Here is a 20,369-nt window from a genome sequence, read left to right as displayed (position 1 = left end):
GCAAAAGAGGTAAATGCTAATGATGTCTGGCCCTGGGATATATCCATCCTGGACAGCGTGAACTAAAATGATTCATCCTAAGGTCTTCACATTTTTGACAATGCGGATGGACCTAGAGGGTATTATGCTAAGCGAAATAAATCAGACAAGAGAAAAACAAATACCATATGATTTCATGTCTATGTGGAATCTAAAAAACAAAATAAATGAACAAACCAAAAAAAAAAAAAAGAAAAGACTTACAAATACAGAAAACAAACTGGTGGTTGCCGGGGTGAAGGGAGGAGGATGGGAGAAATAGGTGAAGGGGATTAGTAAGTACAGACTTCAGTTACAAAATAAAAAAAAAATTTAAAAGTCACAGAGATGAAATATAGGACAGATCATCAATAATATTGTAATAACATTGTATGGTGACAGATGGCAACTCTATTTATTGTAGTGAGCATTGTCTAATATAATCAATTGTTGAATCACTATGTTGTACATCTGAAAGTAATAAAACATTGTAAGCCCACTATACTTCAATAATGAAAACTTAAGTTACTAAATAAATAAAATTATTCATTCTTAGATATAGTTGTTCTCTGCTTTAAGAGAACCCCAGTGGAATACTCAAGTGAGTGCATTTTTATATTCGTAAAACTTATCAGGCAGTAGATGGTAATACATATCAAAATGAACGTCTGTTTACATTTTGACTTGGAATTTCAATTCTGGGAATTAATTGAACAGAGATAACAAATATAGTAATATGTATCTATAGGATTTTTTATTAAACTTATAATCTTGATAGCACAAAACAGAAAGAACTAAATTGCATACAGTATTGACTGAAGTATAATATACATATAAAATGCAATCACAGGCATCCATTGAGAAGAAGGAACCATGTCATCATTGGGCATGGAAAGTATTCTACCGGAGAACATGGTGAGTGAGGGCTCCTCATGTTCTAAACATATATAGAAATATTTAGAACTTTGCATAACAAATTCTGGATAGCTTTATCTCTTCAACTGAGATTAGTAAGTTTTCATTTCAAACCTCATTAATTTCATTATTTTCCAAGTGTATATTTTTACACCACTTTTTTACACTTTTGCAACCAACAGAAAGTAAAGATGTTTCGAAAATCTAAAAAGACAATATAACACAAAAGAAACTGAGCCTACCTGTAATATTATAGCCCTAACAAGGAAATTCTATCCACATCAAAATTCTTCATCAAAAGATACCCTGAGGAATGAATTGTGTTGGTGCTTTTATACTTAGTCACAGATTATAGGCTCCTTGACTGAAGGTGCTAGAAACAGAGAAATTCAAGATTGAGGTCTCAAAAGGCTATTGTCAAAAAGTGAAAAGAATCTCCAAATTTATATCACTACAAATATTATAAATTGGAAAAAAACATAAATTTGCAAAACTCCCACTGAAATTCAATTCCTACAAGCCTATGTCTCTAGCTGCTTAAAGTAGGGTCCAAAAGCCATTGTGCCAACCCAGCTTCCTTTAGGTCTCATGGGAGCCCAGGTCACAGCTGTGCCTCCTCAGGGGCCACTACACCTGCATAGACAACAAAGCAGCAGCACCAGAGCACAAAGGTAATGGATCTGAGTCCTAAGGAAGGAAGATAGAAGTCATTGGCAAGGAAGTGTGGTGCCTGCTGACTTATTACAACCTTCCGGTTTTTTATTCTATTAATTCTATGTTATTATTTACCTTCCTCTTGCATAACCAAAGAGGACATCTTTGTAAGTCTTTGGCACCCTCTTTTGGACAGTCTGATAACTTCCAAACTGGAATTTGTTTCAATGAAACGGGTTTCTGAGTATGGTATAGGCACAATGAAATTAAACCTGTATTGATATTTTTAATATTTTTGTTTTCTATGATTGATAGACTTCACTTTTAGAGCAGTTTCACATTTGCAGAAAAATCAAGCAGATAATACAAAGCTCCCTTACCCTCCTCTCCCCCGTAGTTTCCTCCATGATTAACAACTTGGGATTACTATGGTACGTTTGCTAACGTTAATGGCAGAATATTAGTATATTACTGCGACTAAAAATCCATAGTTTACAGGAAGGTTGCACAGTCTCCTATGTCTGCCACGATAGTATCAGGGAATAGTTTCACTGCCGACTTCATCCTGCCTCTCTTCCCCACTATCCGTGTAACCGCTGATCCTTCTGAGTATCTCTACAGTCTTTTTATGTCTCTCTAGTTTTCCAGAATGATACATACACATATTTTGGGGGCATGTGGGTGACAGAGACAGTTAAGAGTCCTGAGATCAAGCCCCAAGTCATGCTCAACACAGAGTCTGCTTGAGTTTCTCTTTCCCTTTCCCTCTGCCCCTCCCCCCTGCTCTTCTGCACGTACTCTCTCTTTCTAACATAAATAAATAAATCTTACTGTGAGTGTGTATGTGTATGTGTATTTTTTAGACTGGCTTATTTCATTTAGCAATATGCACTTTAGGATCTTCCATAGCTTTTTGTGGTTTGATAGTTCATTTCCTTTTGTCTGAATAATATTCCATTGTATGGATGTACCAAAGTTTGTTTATCCATTTCCTATGGATGAACATTTTGATTGCTTCCAGTTTGGACAACTATGAATAAGACTGCCATAAACATTTATGTGCAGGTTTTTTTGGTGTGTGTTAGTGGATATGTTTTCAACTCATTTGGGTAAACACCAAGAAGTTTGCTGGTAAGACCATGCCTAGAAACTGCCCAACTACCTTCCAAAGCGAATGCACCTTTCTGTATTCGCACAATATATTCTGTATTCTCCCGCAATGAAGGAGAGTTCCTGCCATCCTGTATCTTCACCAGCTCCTGGTATTACTGGATTTTAGTCGTACACACTTGACATATATCCTACTTAGTCATGATGTATAATCTCCTATTCGCTGTTCAATTCAATTTGCTAATATTCTGTTGAGGACTTTGTGTGTATGTTCAAAAGAGATGTAAGTCTGTTGTTTCCCTTTTTATAATGACTTTATCTGGTTTGGGGCAGGAGAGGTTAGTGTAATGTGAGCTTCATAGGATGTGTTAGAAAGTGTTCTCTCTCCTTCTAATTTCTATAAGAGGTTGGAGAGAATTGGTGTCATTTCTTCCTTAAATGCTTTGTAAAATTCACCAGCGAAGCCATCTAGAATTGGTGCTTTCGGTTTGGGAATTTTATTAAATAGAATTCATTAAATAAACACGATTCAAAATAGTTAATAGATACCACCCTGTTCAGATTATCTACTTCTTCTTGTTTGAGTTTTGGTGGTTCTGTTCCACTGGCCCATTTTATCTAAGTTACCAAACTTGTGTCATAGAGTTGTAAGCAAAATTCTTTTAATATCCTGCTATTGTCCATGGAATGAGTAACGAAAGTTCCTTTTTTTTAAGATTTATTTATTTATTTATGAGAGAGCATGTTAGTGGTGAGGGGGGCAGAGGGAGAATGAGATAGAGAATCTCCCATCGACTCCCCACTGAGCAGGGAGCATGATGGGGAGCTCGAGCTCACCACCCTCACACCCTCTTGAGCTGAAATCAAGAGTTAGACTTTTAGCCAGCTGAGCCACCCAGGTACCCCAGAGTAATGATCAGTTCTATCAGTATTTTTTTTAAATAGTTTATTTATTTCTTTGACAGACAGAGATCACAAGCAGGCAGAGAGAGAGAGAGAGAGAGAAGTAGGCTCCCTGCAGAGCAGAGAGCCCAATACGGGGCTCGATCCCAGGACCCTGAAACCATGACGTGAGCCAAAGGCAGAGGCTTTAACCCACTGATTCGCCCAGGCACCGCCTTCTATCAGTATTTTACTTCATATATTTTGATGCTGTTTTGTTGGGAACATGCATATTAAGGATTGTCCTGACTTCTTAGAGCACTGACCCCATTTTCCCTGTGCAGTACTTTTTATCCCTGACAAATTTCCTTGTTCCAAAGTCTGCTTGACCTGAAATATAGTTACTCCAATTTTGTTTTGATTGAAGTTGGCATGGTGGAATTTCCTACAGCCCCTCCCTCTTTATCTATCTGTGTCCTTATATTTAAAATGGCTTCTGGGGCGCTTCTGGGTAGCTTCTGGGTGGCTCAGTCATTGGATGTCTGCCTTTGGTTCAAGTCGTGGTCCCACGGTCCTGGGATCCAGCCCCGCATCCGGCTCCCTGTTCCCTGGTTGTGTTCCCTCTCCCTCTGTGTCTCTCTCTGTCAATTAAATAAATAAAAATCTTTTTAAAAAATAAAATAAAATGGCTTCTTTATAGACAATATATAGTTGGGCCTTTTTTTCTTATCCACTTTAACAGTCCCTCTTTTAATTGGTGTATTTAGACCATTCACATTTAAAGTAATGATTGATATTTTGGATTAAAATATGCCATATTTATAACTTTTCTATTTGTTGCCCTTCTTTGATTCCTTTGCTTTAATCCTCCCCTCTCTTTCTGCCTCTCTGGTTTTAACTGAGCATTTTATATTATTCCATTTTCTCTGCCCTCTAACATATCAATTGTACTTCTTTCCAAAGTTATTTTCCTGGCTGCTATAAAATTTGCAATAGTTATTTACAACTAATCAAAATTCACTTTCAAAGAACATCATAACCTTTCTTCAGTATTGCAGGTATCTCATCACAAAATATCTCCTCCAATTCCTTCCTTCCATCTTTGATAACATTGATGTCACTTATTTCACTTAAAATCTCTACCTAATGAGTGCTGTGAAGTGTGTAAACCTGGCAATTCACAGACCTGTATCTGTATCCCTGGAGCTAATAATACATTATATGCTTATTTAAAAATTTAAAAATTATAAATGAAAAAAATAAAATTTAAATAAATAAATCTCTACCTAAGGGGTGCCTGGGTGGCTCAGTCAGTTAAGCAGCTGCCTTCAGCTCAGACAATGATCTCAGAGTCCTGGGATCAAGCCCCACATCAAGCTCCCTGCTCCGCAGGGAGCCTGCTTCTCCTTCTCCTTCTGCCTGCCAATCTGCCCACTTGTGCTCTCTCTCTCTCTGTCAAATAAATAAAATCTTTTTAAAAAAATTTATACCTAAAATCACCCAATACCCTGTTGCTATTCTTGAATAGTTTTCTATCATATCAATTAATAATAATAAAATATCTTATTTCATCTTCATATATGTATATCTGAGTTTCTGACATGCATTTTCCTTCTCCTTTTGACATTTCTTATAAGGCATGTCTACTATCAACAATTTTCTCCAGTTTTCTTTGTCTGAGAAAGTAGTTTTTATTTCTCTCTCACTTTTGAAAGATGATTTCTCTGGACACAGAATTCCAAATTGGTGGGTATTTTTTTTTTAAGATTTTATTTATTTATTTGACAGAGAGAGACACACTTAGAGAGAAGGAACACAAACAAGGGGAGTGGGAGAGGGAGAAGTAGGCTTCCCACCCAGCAGGGAGCCCAATGTGGGGCTCGATCCCAGGACCCTGGAATCATGACCTGAGCTGAAAGCAGACGTTTAACGACTGAGCCACCCAGGCACCCCCAAACTGGTCGGTCTTTTAAAAAGAAAACAAACATGGTGGGGATATGGACATTGGGGAGTGTATGGGCTATGGTGAGTGCTGTGAAATGTGTAAACCTGGCGATTCACAGACCTGTACCCCTGGGGATAAAAATACATTATATGTTTATAAAAAAAAAATTTTAATTAATAAAAGAAAAAAAACATTAGGGGCACCTGGGTGGTTCAGTTGGTTAAGCATCTGACTCTTGGTTTCAGCTCAGTTCATGATCTTAGGGTCATGAGATCGAGCCTCATGTCAGGCTCTGCACTCAGTGCAGAGTCCGCTTGTTCTTCTTCCTCCCCCTTTGCACCTCCTTTGGCTTACACACACACACACACACACACACACACACACACACACACAGTCTCTCTCTCTCTCTCTCTCAAATAAAAAAATAAATAAAATCCTTTTTTAAAAAAACACTTTAAATATTTCATTACACTCTTATTTGCATAGTTTCTGACAAGGAGTCCAATGTAATTCGTATAGGGGTCCCTCTAAAGAGAAGTCTTCCCACATTTCTGACTTCTTCCTCTGTCTTTTTTTTTTTTTTGTAGTTTGAATATAATATGTATAGGTATAGTATTTTGGTGTTTATTCTTCTTGATATTATCTGAGCTTCTTGGTTCTATTACTTGGTGACTGACATTCACTTGGAAAATTCTCAGCCTTATTACTTCAAATATCTCTTCAGCTCCTATTTTAGTTTTTCCATCTGTTATTCCCATTCTGTGTATATTACACCTTCTGCAATTGTCCCACAGCCCTTGGATATTCTGCTCCATATTTTCATTCTTTTTTCAGTTTGGGGAGAGAGTATGGTGTTTGCTTTGATGGTATCTTACTCATTTTTTATGAAGCTAATTTGATTCATAGATTTCAAATTCATAGCCCTAACCCCCAGTATCTCAGAATGTGACTCTATTTGGAAACAGGGTCTTTAAAGAGATAATTGAGTTAAGATGAGATCACTATGGCAGGTCCTAATCCAATATGACTGGTTCCTTACAAGAAGAAGAAATTAGGACATAGTTACAGAGGAAAAGTAACGTGAAGTCAGCGGGGGAAAGACACTCATTTACAAGCCAAGGATAGAAGCCTTGGAAGAAACCAACCAAGCAGATACACTGATCTCAGATTTTTAAGCCCCAGAATTGTGAGAAAAATAATTTCTGTTGTTTAAGGCACTCACCTTTATGGCAGCCCCTGCAAACTAATACAAACACCAATCGGAGGATGGGCCCAAGTTCTTCCAATGTACATTCATGTACCTACATTGCAGCACCAAACTTTTATTTTGAAACCATTTGTTTTCTTTTTGGCTTTGTAGAAATAAACAGGGAAAGTAATAATAAGCAGGGAAAGTTAGACAGAAATGTGTCTGCCACCATACAGATTTCACATGGCTCAAATGTGGCTACTTCTTGGGGACTGGGAATGTTTATAATCCCCAAATAATACCAAGGTAAAAGCCAAGTCCATGATGAGAAGAGCTGTGGGGCTATGCAATGCCTTATGGTATCTTATCACTTTCAAAGTCTTACAGGGACTTGCCACATGCCCAAGTGAAAAGGGAAAACACCTATAGAAGGCTGGTTGATGAGACTTGGGAAAATTGCAAAGGTTATATACTGAGCATTTTTGTTTGAGCTCTAACCTGTCGTCTGACTTCGATTCTAAGCTCAACTACCAACTACAGGAAGAAGCCAAACAATTCACTTCACTCCACAAGAGGTGCCAGTTTTCTCGTGTGTGAAACAAAAGCATCAATCCATTAGCCACCCTCTGAGGCTTTTAACAGCTCCCAAACTTTATAAATAATAAAAGTAGAAGAGGATAATATCCAGTAAGAAAGATCTGTGATGACAGACTTAAAAGAAGCTTGAGTGAATCTCTCCATAGCATCCACACGACTTCGACAAGTCTCTATGAAAATAACCAAAGGCAAAGCAGTGATCTCACTGCTGTGTAAGTCAAAGAATTGAAGTGATAACAGTGAAAATGTCAGAATAAGAACCTCTGGAAATTTTACCCCCTCATCAGAGAAATGAAACACTAATGGCAAAGATGGTCAGAATCAACTTTTTTGGAGCTTGGATATTAAACCAAGACCTGTAGTAAACCAAGGAATATTTATCCAAGCGGAAAAAAAAAAAAAAATGCTAAGTAGTCATAAGAACAGCAAGATTCTGGTAGGTTTTGTTTTTTGTTTTTAAGATTTATTTATTTATTTTAGAGAGAGAAGAGATGGAGAGGGACGGAGGACGGAGGAAGAGAAACTTCAAGCGGACTCCCCACTGAGTGTGGAGCCTGACTCACGGCTCAGTCACACAGTCCTGAGGTCATGACCTGAGCCAAAACGAAGAGTCCAACGCTCAACCAACTGAGCCACATAGGTGCCCTGTCTTGTGGTGTTTTAACCTACCCTAGTACCATCCCCCCCTGCCCATCTGACAATAGCCTTGGAAACCAACAGTCTGAATTCCTAGGTGCCAGAGAGAGCAAAGGGCATCATCAAGAGACACACCCCACAGAATGGGGATTGGCTATAATTTTTTTTTTGTTAGTGGAATATAGCAGGTGTTGACAAGGATTTGAGAAATTGGAATCCTCATACATGAAAACTTGCACATCTGCTGTGGGAGACAGTTTGGCAGTTCCTCAAAAAGTGAAACACAGGGGTGCCTGGGTGGCTCAGCCAGTTAAGCATCTGCCTTTGGCTCAGGTCATGATCTTGGGGTCCTGGGATCAAGCCCCAGCACCAGGCTCCCTACTCAGCAGGGAGTCTGCTTCTCCTTCTCCTTCTGCCTCTCCCACCACTCATGCTCTCTAACAAAGAGATATAATTAAAAAAAAAAAAAAAGTAAAACATAGAGTTACCACATGACTCAGCAACTCCACTCCTAGCTATATTCTCAAGAGAAGTGCAAACATATGATCACACAAAAACATGTACATGAAGGTTCGCAGCAGCATTATTCATAACAGCCAAAGAATGGAAACAAAGCACATGTTCATCAGTTTATAAATGGATAATAAAATGTGGCACAGCTAGTTGTCCCAAGGGCTAAAATTCATCCATAAAAAGAAATGAAGTATTGACCCTGGCTGCCACATGGAGAAATGTGGAAGTCTTTGCTAAGCGGAAGCAGTCAGGCACAGGACAGGACTCCGCTCACATGACATGTCCCGTATAGGCAAATCCATAGCTACAGACGGTGTATGGGTGGTTTCATCTTTTGGGATTAATGAAAAATTCTGTAATTAGTTACGAAAGTTGCAAGACCTGGTGCATGTATTCAAAATCACTGAAATGTACACTTCTTTCTTTCTTTTTTTTTTTTTTTTTTTTTGAGAGAGAGAGCATGCGTGGGAGGGGAGGGGCAGAGGAGAGGAAGAGAGAGAATCCCAAGAAGCCTCCATACCCTGTGGGCTCAGTCTCACCACCCCGAGATCATGACCTGAGCCAAAATGAAGAGTCAGACGTTTAACCAACTGAGCCATCCAGGAGCCCCTGAAATGTCTACTTTAAAATGATGAATCTTACGGTATCTTAATTACATCTCGACAACAACAACATGCAATTAAACCAAATACTATTATGGATTCCAAAAAATTGACCTTAAGCATGGAGCAAAAACCAGCCACATCAATAAGAATAAAGAGAACACCAGCACTGTGGCTTTTCTGATTCTGACACATATCCTCAATCTTTCAAAAGTCCAATAGTGTTGCCAGTAAAGCATTTTCATTTTAAGCTTCATAATAAGCCGGTCCATTGTTGTCATCATTCCTCGCCTGACATGTGATTTTATTTTATTTCCACAACATAGTAAATTTTGATAGATCACAGTAATTTCAATCCATGAGGAACTTTCAACTGTAGGAGTGAATTAGAAAGATATTTTTATATTGCCTATTTAAGATAACAGGTCCTAGCACCATGCTTCGGGCAAAATACATCAAAAGAATGAACTGAAGGTTAAGTTTCCTTTTAGATCTCAATTTTTATAACATCACAAAAATTCTTGCCTAAAAGCAATCCAAATTATTCAACTGCAAGATATTCTATATTCACCTCGTTCAGCCTGAGGGAAAGAACAAAGCCAGGAACTGGAGACACTTCGAAGGTTGAAGCACATTCATCTTCTCGTTATGCCTTTCTCAGTCACCAATCCCTGAGTGCGACACTGGCCCCTTAGAGAGAAAATGCAAGTAAGAGCTCTTTGAAAAGTTTTCTATGATGTCGGATTTGCAGAGGTAATTCTCACGTGAAAAGGAGCCATAAGAAATTCAAGTAATGAAATTTAAATACCATGTCCAACAATTATTGCCATTTTACCCTACCCAAATCAATTAAATTTAACTCTCTCTCTAGTGTTAGATAGCACTGAATCCCAGTGTGATTTTTTTTTAAAGATTTTATTTATTTATTTGACAGAGAGGGAGATCACAAGTAGGCAGAGAGGCAGGCGGGGCAGGGGGGAAGCAGGCTCCCCGCTGAGCAGAGAGCCCCATGTGGGGCTCGAGCCCAGGACCCTGAGACCATGACGTGAGCCAAAGCCAGAGGTTCAACCCCCTGAGCCACCCAGGCACCCCCCCACCAATTTGATTTTTAAAAAAATACTTTGTATACGTGTTTCTATATTTTTTATAATTTTTCTTGTCATTTACTTAAGTAAATAAATTATTTTTTATTTCTTATTTTTCTTAAAGATTTTATTTATTTATTTGCCAGAGAGAGAGAGAGTGAGCACGAGCAAGGGGTGGGGCAGAGGGAAAAGCAGACTCCCCACTGAGCAGGGAGCCCCATGCAGGGCTGGATCCCAGGACCCCAAGATCATGACCTGAGCCAAAGGCAGAAGCCTAACCAGCTCAGCTACCCAGGTGCCCCGACTTGTTTCTATTTTAAAAAGTATCTTGCTATGATGATGAATGAAATGTGGGAACAAAGTGGGGTTTGCCTGCCTCTAATGCTGTGTACGACAGAGCAGGGTTGGTACTCAGTTTCAGAGGGCTCTGTGGGGGTCTTTACCCGGAAGGGTTTATCTACGAGCCACTGAGACATCCTCATTATGAGATGATTCCAAATATAAAGGAAGCCACAGGCACATGATCCAGGAGCTACTTGGATGACAAATTTCTATAGAGTCAGGTCTTCCTGGCATCCGTCTGTTCTGCGCAGGGCCTGGTCTTTCACACACAAACACACACACATACACACACACAGCCCACTGGGGTTGTGCAACACTGTGTTGCTGCTTAACAAACACTTCTTTTAAAAAAACAAAAACAAAAACAAAGAAACCAAAACAAATAAACAAACAAACAAAAAAAAAACAGAACAGAACTTGAGGCGCCCGGGTAGCTCTATTGGTTAAGTGACTGCCTTCCCAAGATCGAGTTGTGCATTGGGCTCCCTGATCAGCAGGGAGTCTGCTTCTCCCTCTGACCCTCCCCTGTCTCGTGCTCTCTCCCTCTCTCATTCTCTCTCTCAAATAAATAAGGAAAATCTTTTTTTAAAAAAAAAAAACTTTATTGGGCTATAACTGACATATGAAAGTTTGCACACGTTTAATGTATACATCCTGATGAGTTTAGGCATCTGCATGTACCCATCGTACATCACCACACCCAAGATAGGAAACATAACCATCACCTCCCCAAATTTCCTTCTGTCTTTTTGTGGGTTTTTTTGTCTGTCAGTTCGTTTGTTACTGGTTTGGGGGTCAGAACACATAATATGACCTAGTCAGTCTTCATGTATGTTCCACTTCACAGTGTCATATGGGCACAACGTTGAGTAAATGCTTCATGACAATGAACATGACATCAGGTACTACTGCATATGTTCATTTATTTACACAACCAATGATTTCGTATTGACCACTCAGTTTGTGCCACATCCGGTCTTGGCAGTGATGACAGGTTGAGGAATAGGAAAACAAGGCCCCTGACCTCCTGTGGTTTTACATGTAAGTGAAGCTGGGGGGAAAGTAAACACAACATATGTAAACAACATCATTTCGTATACCGGTAAGTGCTATGGAGAAAATACAGTTGAATAATAAGATAAGAAGTGATCGGGCAAAACAGTGCCCAAAGGTTCACTGAAGTGCACAGGGGAAGTGGTCAGCTCATCGGGCCATCCTGTGCTTGCAAACACCAAGGGAGCTCCTATGGAGAGAATATTATGGAAACATGACATATGCCAATAACGGATGTTTGAAGGCCAAGTAAGAAATCAATTTATCAATAAAAGCATCCCACTCATATCAGGTTTATACCAGGGTCTGCTTTAAAAAGTCTCCCCTAAGATTTGGTGCATATATCTTTATACACATGTAGCTCCAGGCTTTTTCAGCTTTCAAGATTTTACTTATTTATTTATTTATTTATTTGGGGGGAGAGAGAGAGTACAGGCAAGCAGGGGCAGGAGCAGAAGGAGAGGGACAAGAAGACTCCCTGCTGAGTGCAGAGCCCTATGCAGGGCTTGATCTCAAGACCCTGAGATCGTGACCTGAGCCCAAACCAAGAGTTGGTCGCTTAACCGAGTGAGCCACCCAGACACCCCAACCTGTTTCAGCTTTCAAAAGGTGTTTGCCTAAAGACTAGCCACAACTCTGCTGTTTAGCAGTGAGAAAAAGCATACTTTCAACTTTCTCTGGAAGACAGAATTCAGGAACTATAAATCCTGAAATGCCTCACTGAACTGATATCACCCTCACACTCAGAAGTAAGAAAAGGGATGCAATTTTCCAATCAACCAATGAACAAGGTCAAGATGCAATCTGGGCATGAAGAAATGGCCGCTGCAAATGGTCTAGCTATAGATTTTTACAACCATTTCTTTCAAGCCAGCGGTCTTAATACTTCACATGATATTAATTAAGAAACAAACCTTCTCTGAATTTATTTCATATCTCTCATGTACGTGATACAATTTATAAACAGTAATTTAGAAGGTTTACTATAAAACTACCTGGAAATTGAGGCGGGGGTGTGATCCTCCTTGCTACTTGGGAGAGCTGCAGCATCTTCAGTGAAGTGGGCATATGCATTTATGAAGGGCTAGTGTTTGGGCAGAGAGACGGAGAGATGAATGTCAATTCAAGCCTCCCTGAGCACCTTCTGTAATACTGCAGCAGAGAACCTAGGTCAAATATTCCTGTTCATCTTTGTTCTTGACCCTGGTCCATTTGAGCTCCTGTAACAAAACACCACTTGTAACTAACAGATACTTACTTCTCACAGTTCTGGATGTTGAAAGTCCTAGAACAGGGTGCTAGCATGGCCGGATTCTGGGGAAACCTCTCTTCTGGGTCACAGGCTACTGACTTCTCGCTGTATCACCACCAGGGAAGGGGTCTTGTTTCTAACACACTGACCGGAGAATCTATCACAAAGTATTGTTCCGAGAAAATTCTAAGCTATGTTCACTTGTAATACCTGAACTTCAGGGGACACAATTATTATTTTTAGTATTTTGCTTTGTTAATTTACAAGAGGCTGAAATGAAATATGTATTATTTGAATTGGCCAGTAACTGTTTATCTCAGACTTAATTGATCTCTGCTCTGATTACCAACAGACAAGCAGCTCCTATTGGTGTCTGCGTTGGTCTCCCGCCTACGTTCTACAACCAGAGCCACAAAGCCTGGGGTGTGTGAGGACACGGGTATTGTAGGCTGCCCAGATGCTCCACAGGGGACAAATAAAACAGTAAGTCTCCAATTTGCACTTGTCTTATATTAATAAATAAGAAAGAAGTTAGATCTCTAATATTGACTTGGGAGAACAATCCTACTGTTTGTGTGTGAGGTAGGCAGTATGCCAGGCTTGAAGAAAGAGAGCAAATTCATTGCCATGTTCAAATACCTTGAAACGATCCAGAGATACAGAGAAAGACATTGAGACTCCGATGTCTTCCGTCCCACTTAAATTAGCTCTGCTATGACTGAAAACACAGATCTAATCAGACCTGATGCGTAATCCGCAAAAAATTCTCAGTTGTCAAAGACGATGTCATTATTACCACAAGCTTCATAGTTTTGTGCATCTTTTATAACTGCATAATATGTCTGCATAGTCCTACATATATATACCTTATATATATGTAAAAATTTATTGGATGTTCATTAAAACAACATTTATTATAAAGACTGTTCAGCATAGTAGGTTAGAGACTCTAGTCAAAAACACCACTTTAATCACATCAATCACTTAATTGAAAACTATTATTCACTCTCCACTGGCTACAAGTTCTATTCCAAGCCCTTAGGTAGCAAATCTGACCCTTCCCACTGTGGTCCCGGTCCCCTTCCTTATGGTTATTTCCTACCGCTCTTTTATTCCTCCTAACTGCGTGGACCCACTCCATTGTCTCTGATCTGGTTATGATATCTTGAGTATCTACCTCCTTCTATGTAATATTTCTACTGCTGGGGATGCACCGTTATTTGCCCCCTTCCCCAGTGAAAAATTTCTACACATCTTTGCACCCCGATAGATGGTTACCTACTCTGTGAAGCATGCCTCGTTGGTCACTGCGGGTCCATATCTGTGTCTCTGCCATGCGGACAGGAGCCCTCTGAGGCAAGAAACACATCTTACCCTCCTCTGCACGTCAGGAATGAATGTTAACTGATGTCTTCATAAATATATCTAAATCCATTTAGAGGTGGAAAACTCCGCTTAACAATGGTAACATTTCTCCTACAGGGTCCTAGTAGACATGATAGTCAATCTATGACATGTATGATTATAGGCAAAATATCTTTATAAAGTTTACATGAAAATAAAAAGAGATATAGAAATAAGGTAGAGCTTGACAAGACAGACGTGTGTACCCAAACTAATAACAGCTATGTGATTTCACAGGTCTCTTAAAAGAACTTAAAAATCCTGGGGGTGCCTGAGTGGCTCAGTTGGTTCAGCGACTGTCTCCTGCTTAGGTCGTGATCCAAGAGCCCCACATCTCGCTCCGTGCTCGGTGGGAAGCCTGCTTCTCCCTCTCCCATTCCTCCTGCTTGTGTTCCCTCTCTCGCTGTGACTCTCTCTCTGTCAACTAAATAAATAAATAATCTTAAAAAAAAAAAGAACTTAGAAGTTCTGTACCCTGGGCCTTTTCTGAAAAGCATCTCAGTTGTACAACATCGCCACCTAGTGGTAGACTTCAAAACACAGTAAATCAATCCTGTCTTCCCAGTTTCAAAGATATTCTCTAGAAGACCTTAGGTTCTGGCCATAGTGGAATGATACAAGATGAATTTGCCCTTTCCCCAGGGAGGAGGGGTGGGAAAAAAACAGATAAAATACACCACACCACTACTCGCAAGACACTGGACAACGGGCAATAAAGGACAGGAGTCCTGTGAAACAGGAAACAAACGAGGTCAGCCCTACAGTTTCCTCTGATTTCTGCCTTGAAAGAGATCCTAGGCCACGGGCAAGGAGAGGAGGAGAGCTGGGGATCTTGACTCTGAGTCAAGATTTGCTTATCAACTGTAACTGTGTCACACTAATACAAGCTGTTAATTATAGGAGAAATTCTGTATTTATAAGAACTCTTTGTGTTTTATACTCATTTTCTCCTGTAAACCTAAAATTGCTCTGCATAGTGTGTGGGGGCAAGGTGTCTGGAGCTCTGGGAGTGCCCCTGGGGACCCAAGTAAAGTTGTTTGAAAGAAGAGCATTGGCCAGGGTTTTGTATTTGTCCCTCTCCCCCATGTCGGCTGAGGTCCGCCTGGCTGCCCAGCACTGGTTTGGTTCCAGGCACAATGCTCTCGATGTTCTCTGAAGTTAGTGGAACTCTGGATGTGAGGTGACTCCACAGTGGCCTCATGTCATATTCATGATGCTCTGTGTCCTGCTTGTCCTGGGGCCAATCAGTAGCAGCACGTCCAGGGCACCTTAGACCAGACCCCGCTCCCCACTCACTGCTGTGTGCAGTGCAGTTGTGATAGTCAAGGTTGGATTTTTCATTATCAAGATCTGAGTTTTAAAAATAGATAAATAAAGATTTTTTATTTATTTATTTGACAGACAGATCACAAGTAGGCAGAGAGGCAGGCAGAGAGAGAGAGAGAGGAGGAAGCAGGCTCCCCACTGAGCAGAGAACCTGATGCAGGCTCGATCCCAGAACCCTGGGATCATGATCTGAACCAAAGACAGAGGATTTAACCCACTGAGCCACCGAGGTGCCAAAAAAAAACCAGATAAATAAAAAGATCTGACTTCATACAGAGACAAAGTGGACACAGGATGGACACCTGTGTGGCTCAGTCCATCGGGCATCTGCCTTCAGCTCAAGGTCATGATCCCAGGGTCCTGGGATAGAGTCCCACATTGAGCTCTCTGCTCAGCAGCGAGCCTGCTTTCCCCTTTCTCTCTGCCTGCCTCTCTGCCTACTTGTGATCTATCTCTCTCTCTCTCTCTCTCTCTCTCTGTCAAATAAATAAATAAATATTTTTTAAAAATCTTTAAATTGAATTTGAAGGGCCTGAGTCAAGTTCAGTGGCACACTTCTGGGAGACACGGTATCAGGGACAGGAAAATTGGAGACTATGAATAAAGACCTAGAAACATCTGACCTTTTACTTGGGTATAAAGTACACATTCCAAAACTACCAAAAAAGGACAAATGTCAAGATAAAAAACAAGTCGAGCTAATCACCAACATACCAGAAAAACACAGTCTTTACCAGCTACATCAGAGTACCCAAATGGAGTCCCTGCAGCTGTTAACATCTGTAAAACCCATTGGGGAAAATGAAGGAAAATTTCAGGGAGCTCTCAGAGATGTTCTGGAGAAAAATTCTCATCTTCAAGGAAGCCTGACACAGTTTTCAAAAGAAGCCAAATGAATGAACAAGAGAGTGAAGACATTTGTTGCACAAAAGAAAATAATATTACAAAACTCTTTTTACAAGGTCAGATCAAGTTTCTGGGTAGACAATGACGAAGATGAGGGCTGGGGCTCCTGCTGCAGGAGAAGACCTGAATTGTGGGAGTCTGGAACTGGATGATATAAGTTCACCAGAAGGTGGGACCAAGTGCAAGGTGAACCAAAGGAAAGACAATGATTGGTGTGGCTTGAGTTTAAACACTCATTTTAAAACTCCTAAAGAGACCAGCTGCATACTATCTGAACTGAAAAATAGGAAATAATCAGTGCCTTGAAAGATCATCTGAAATGTCTCTAAACCAGAAAAGTTTCACAGAAATCAGGGGGAAAAAGGCGCAGTTAGAAAGGGAGACACCACAGCTCTTATCCCCCTTCAAGTGTATCCACATAAAAATCATTTTCACCAAATACCTGATTTAGAGACGATGTACCCTGCAGAGATGTAGGAAACTCCTTCAAAATCATATGACAAGACCATTAATACAAAGAGCTGGACACCTACAAAATACAAGCCAAAATTCTGTCAGGAAAATTCTAAAGAATCATGTGTTATTATTGAAACCTATTCAAAGAGCTCATGACTATGAGTCAGGAGCGCTGTTGGCTGAGAGACACCTCCATAGCTTAAGAAAAGAAAGTGCATACCTGGGGGGGTAGAGAAGGAAAAAAGAAAAACTGAGAAACAATGAAAGTTTCTGAAAAAATATCTTTATGTCCCTGATGTTGCAAATAGGACATTTGGCAGAGGACAGAGACCACCAGGACATCCTCCGGATGTCCAGACCCCCAAGGAATGAACCCCATTAGGCTATGGCTGGCTGGGGATCCAGGGTCCCTCCAAAGATCTGGAGACCAGGGGAAAGACCCCTCTGGCAGGTCAGCTCCATCCTGACACAGATCTTTTTCAAGATCTCAGGATAGCCAGGGTACCCTGGTCATCCTGGTGCAGATAGCAGCTTGGGACTTTCTTTTGACTCCACAAATCACAGGATCCAAATTCCATTGACCTAGACTCTGGTCCTCCCTCTTGCCCCTTATCAGACTTCAGATGTTTTAGAAAACCTTAAGGGGATTGCTCATGGGGGTTAGAACTCTCTGGTCTTCCCCCATTCCAGAATTTCAGAAGAAATTGCCTAGGAATCTTCTCCACCGAGGGGCTTCCCTGGCCCTGCGCACTTCCTCTTCATCCTCCATCAGCCACAGGAAATGTCTCCACATTGAAGGCTGTCTACACAGCCTGAAAACAGAAGTGAGTCACCACTGAGCTGACTCCACCTTCCATTGATCCTACAGCTACAGAACCAGACCACAGAAAGATGTTTTCTCTCCACTCAAATAATTTTCTAATCCTATTTGAGTCTTATGGCTATTAATTGATTCGGTAATGTCTACAGTGAAAACCACCTGGGATTATACTACATAGACAATGTTCTATAGTTGTGGATTACTTCAATGTGAAACTAAGTTAATTGCTTCATTTTATCCTATTTGCAAGCAGCATAATTACAGCTTTTTATTGTTTTTAGCAAGTCTTCTAAAATAATCCAGGAGGCCAGTGTTTCATTTTGCCTTTTTTTTTTAAATAATTTTAATGTTGTTCTTCTGGTTTTATTGTCATTGTAGAAAATGATTACACAACATCTCAATGGGGGACCTGATCAAATTACAACACTGAGGATTGTGGATTATTTTGTGCCTGATGTGAACGGGAATCAGATTTAACCCTGAGGTCACCACTCTGCTCAACCTACCCTCCTTGGGGTGCTTGACTGGGAGGCAACCTTAACCTTGACACTCAAAGGTGACCCAAGTTCATAGGTCAAGCCCAGCTACTCTTTTTTTTTTTTTTTTTTTTTTTGACAGACAGAGATCATAAGTAGGCAGAGAGGCAGGCAGAAAGAGAGGAGGAAGCAGGCTCCCCACTGAGCAGAGAGCCCGATGTGGGGTTCAATCCCAGGACCCTGAGACCATGACCTGACCTGAAGGCAGAGGCTTTAACCCACTGAGCCACCCAGGTGAGCCTAGCCCAGCCACTCTTTACCCAAGGCCTGCCCCAAAGTTACAAAGGTGACCCCACCTTCCTTCCCTGTCCTGTGTCCTGTACCACCCTGCCCCATCACAAGCCTGGATTTGGGACTAGACAGGATCTCAGAGGCTGTCAACCCTCACCTCTCCTTCCCTGAACTGTCTCACCTTTACAACAGCACAGCCAGTGGAAACAATTTAACACCCTAAATGACACCAGGAGTCCATGATGCTCAAAGCCCACCAATGACTCCAAATCATGCTGAGAGTCAAATCCATGCTCCTAGTCTAGACATGCTTATGTCCAAGACCCTCCTACTCAGCCACTGACCATCCTTCTAACCGAAAAGCATCTTAAGGTCACTTGAATGATCTCCTCTGCCAGAAATACCTTTCCCCAGATGGGTGGGTGCTGCCTCTTTCATTTAGATACCAACACTGACTGGTCCTATCTTCCGAAGGTGCCCTTTCCAGACCACCCCAGGCCAGTGGCTCTGCTCAGTCATTCCTCTCTATTCCCTCACCCTATTTATGACCTTGGAACCATGATCCTTTCAGAAATCATCTATTTCCATGTTTATTCACATGTATTTCTGCATCACTCTGGACTACGAGGCAAGTAGGGCAGAGAGATGATCTTATTTCTGCCAAGCCCTCCCTCCTGTCAAGCACCTGACAGTCACTCAAGGATTTGGGAAACTGAGCAAGAAATGAACAAGTGAATCCAGTGGAAAGACACCCATGAAACCTCAGACCTGACCAAACAGCCATTGTGGGCCTCCCAGGGCAGGACCCACATACGTGCGATGCCTCCTTGGAGACTTGCCTGGACCCTGCTGCTCCCATGGGCCAAACGTTCCCTGAAGAACACAGGCTTTGCCCTAGAAACGGCTCCTTTCTCCGGTGTGGGTTTCAGGCCAAAGATTCCACATTAACACTGCTCATGGAGAAGGGAGGGGAAGGTCAAGATTGCGGGGAAAGAAGAGGAGACGTGGTAGGGTAGCCCCTGCCTCCCGTCCTTGGCACTGAGCAGGAAGGAGCTCAGGTGCTTTTGTGGTAAAAGAAAAGCCGCCAGGGACGCCTGGGTGGCTCAGTGGGTTAAGCATCTGCCTTCAGCTCAGGGCATGATCCCAGAGCCCTGGGATCAAATCCCACATTGGGCTCCCTGCTCAGTGGGGGAAGCCTGCTTCTCCCTCTGCCTGCTCTGCCTACCACTTCCCCTGCTTGTGCGCTCTCGCTCTCTCTCTCTCTGACAAACAAATAAATAATAAAATCTTGGAAGGAAGGAAGGAAGGAAGGGAGGGGCGGGGAGGGAGGGCCACCAGACCTCCAGCCCAGGGTTTTCACTGGTTTGGAGAGTCCCTAGCAAGGAGGGACTGGCAAGCACTCAACACTCAGCTCTTTGCTAAGAGTCACGGCCAATATCTGCGAGGCGCAGAACTCAACAAAGCACACACCTTGACAGGAATTCCACCCTGTTCTCTACTTTACCCCCTCAAAACCCACTGATGACCCCACTTCGTGCAGGAGTCCCATGGAGAGATGAGGAAACTGAGGCTCAAACACGCTCCAAATTATGAAACGTTGAGATGGGGTTGTCAGCTCGTGCTCCAAAGCCCAAGGATGAGGCTCGCCTCTACACCTTCCTAGCTGGGTTTCTTTGAGCCACGTCCCCTAAACCAGGTCCCTCGAATTCCTCAACTCTGACCGAGCTATGCAGGTTAAATGAAATGAACTTGCAGAGAATTCTTAGCACATGATAAAAGAAGTTGCTGTTTTTATGATCCCCTTCTAAGTTATCAGCACTCAATCTGGGACATCCGCCCCGAAATTCCACTCATTCCCCATTCTCTGAAAAGCTGCCCAGCCTCGCCTCTGCGGAAG

The 20,369-nt window shown here is 41.5% G+C and overlaps 1 long non-coding RNA gene across 3 annotated transcripts; it reads right to left on the bottom strand.

The window, feature by feature from the left end:
- Nucleotides 1-1,515: 1,515 nt before the first annotated feature.
- LOC116580223 lies at nt 1,516-13,728 on the bottom strand. Of its 3 annotated transcripts, none has more exons than XR_004281555.1 (4): nt 13,433-13,728; nt 12,537-13,003; nt 9,633-9,751; nt 1,516-1,620 (listed from the first exon to the last, which is right to left on the bottom strand). It is a non-coding gene; the product is annotated as an uncharacterized LOC116580223 (long non-coding RNA). The 3 variants fall into 3 exon arrangements; XR_004281556.1 differs by having other exon boundaries at nt 12,537-12,761; XR_004281554.1 differs by having other exon boundaries at nt 12,537-13,728.
- Nucleotides 13,729-20,369: the final 6,641 nt, after the last annotated feature.

Source organism: Mustela erminea, chromosome 19, assembly GCF_009829155.1.
Source record: "Mustela erminea isolate mMusErm1 chromosome 19, mMusErm1.Pri, whole genome shotgun sequence".
Classification (NCBI taxonomy): Eukaryota; Metazoa; Chordata; class Mammalia; order Carnivora; family Mustelidae; genus Mustela; species Mustela erminea.
Note: the sequence above shows the minus strand (reverse complement) of the source record. Positions and strands in the feature narration are given on the sequence as shown.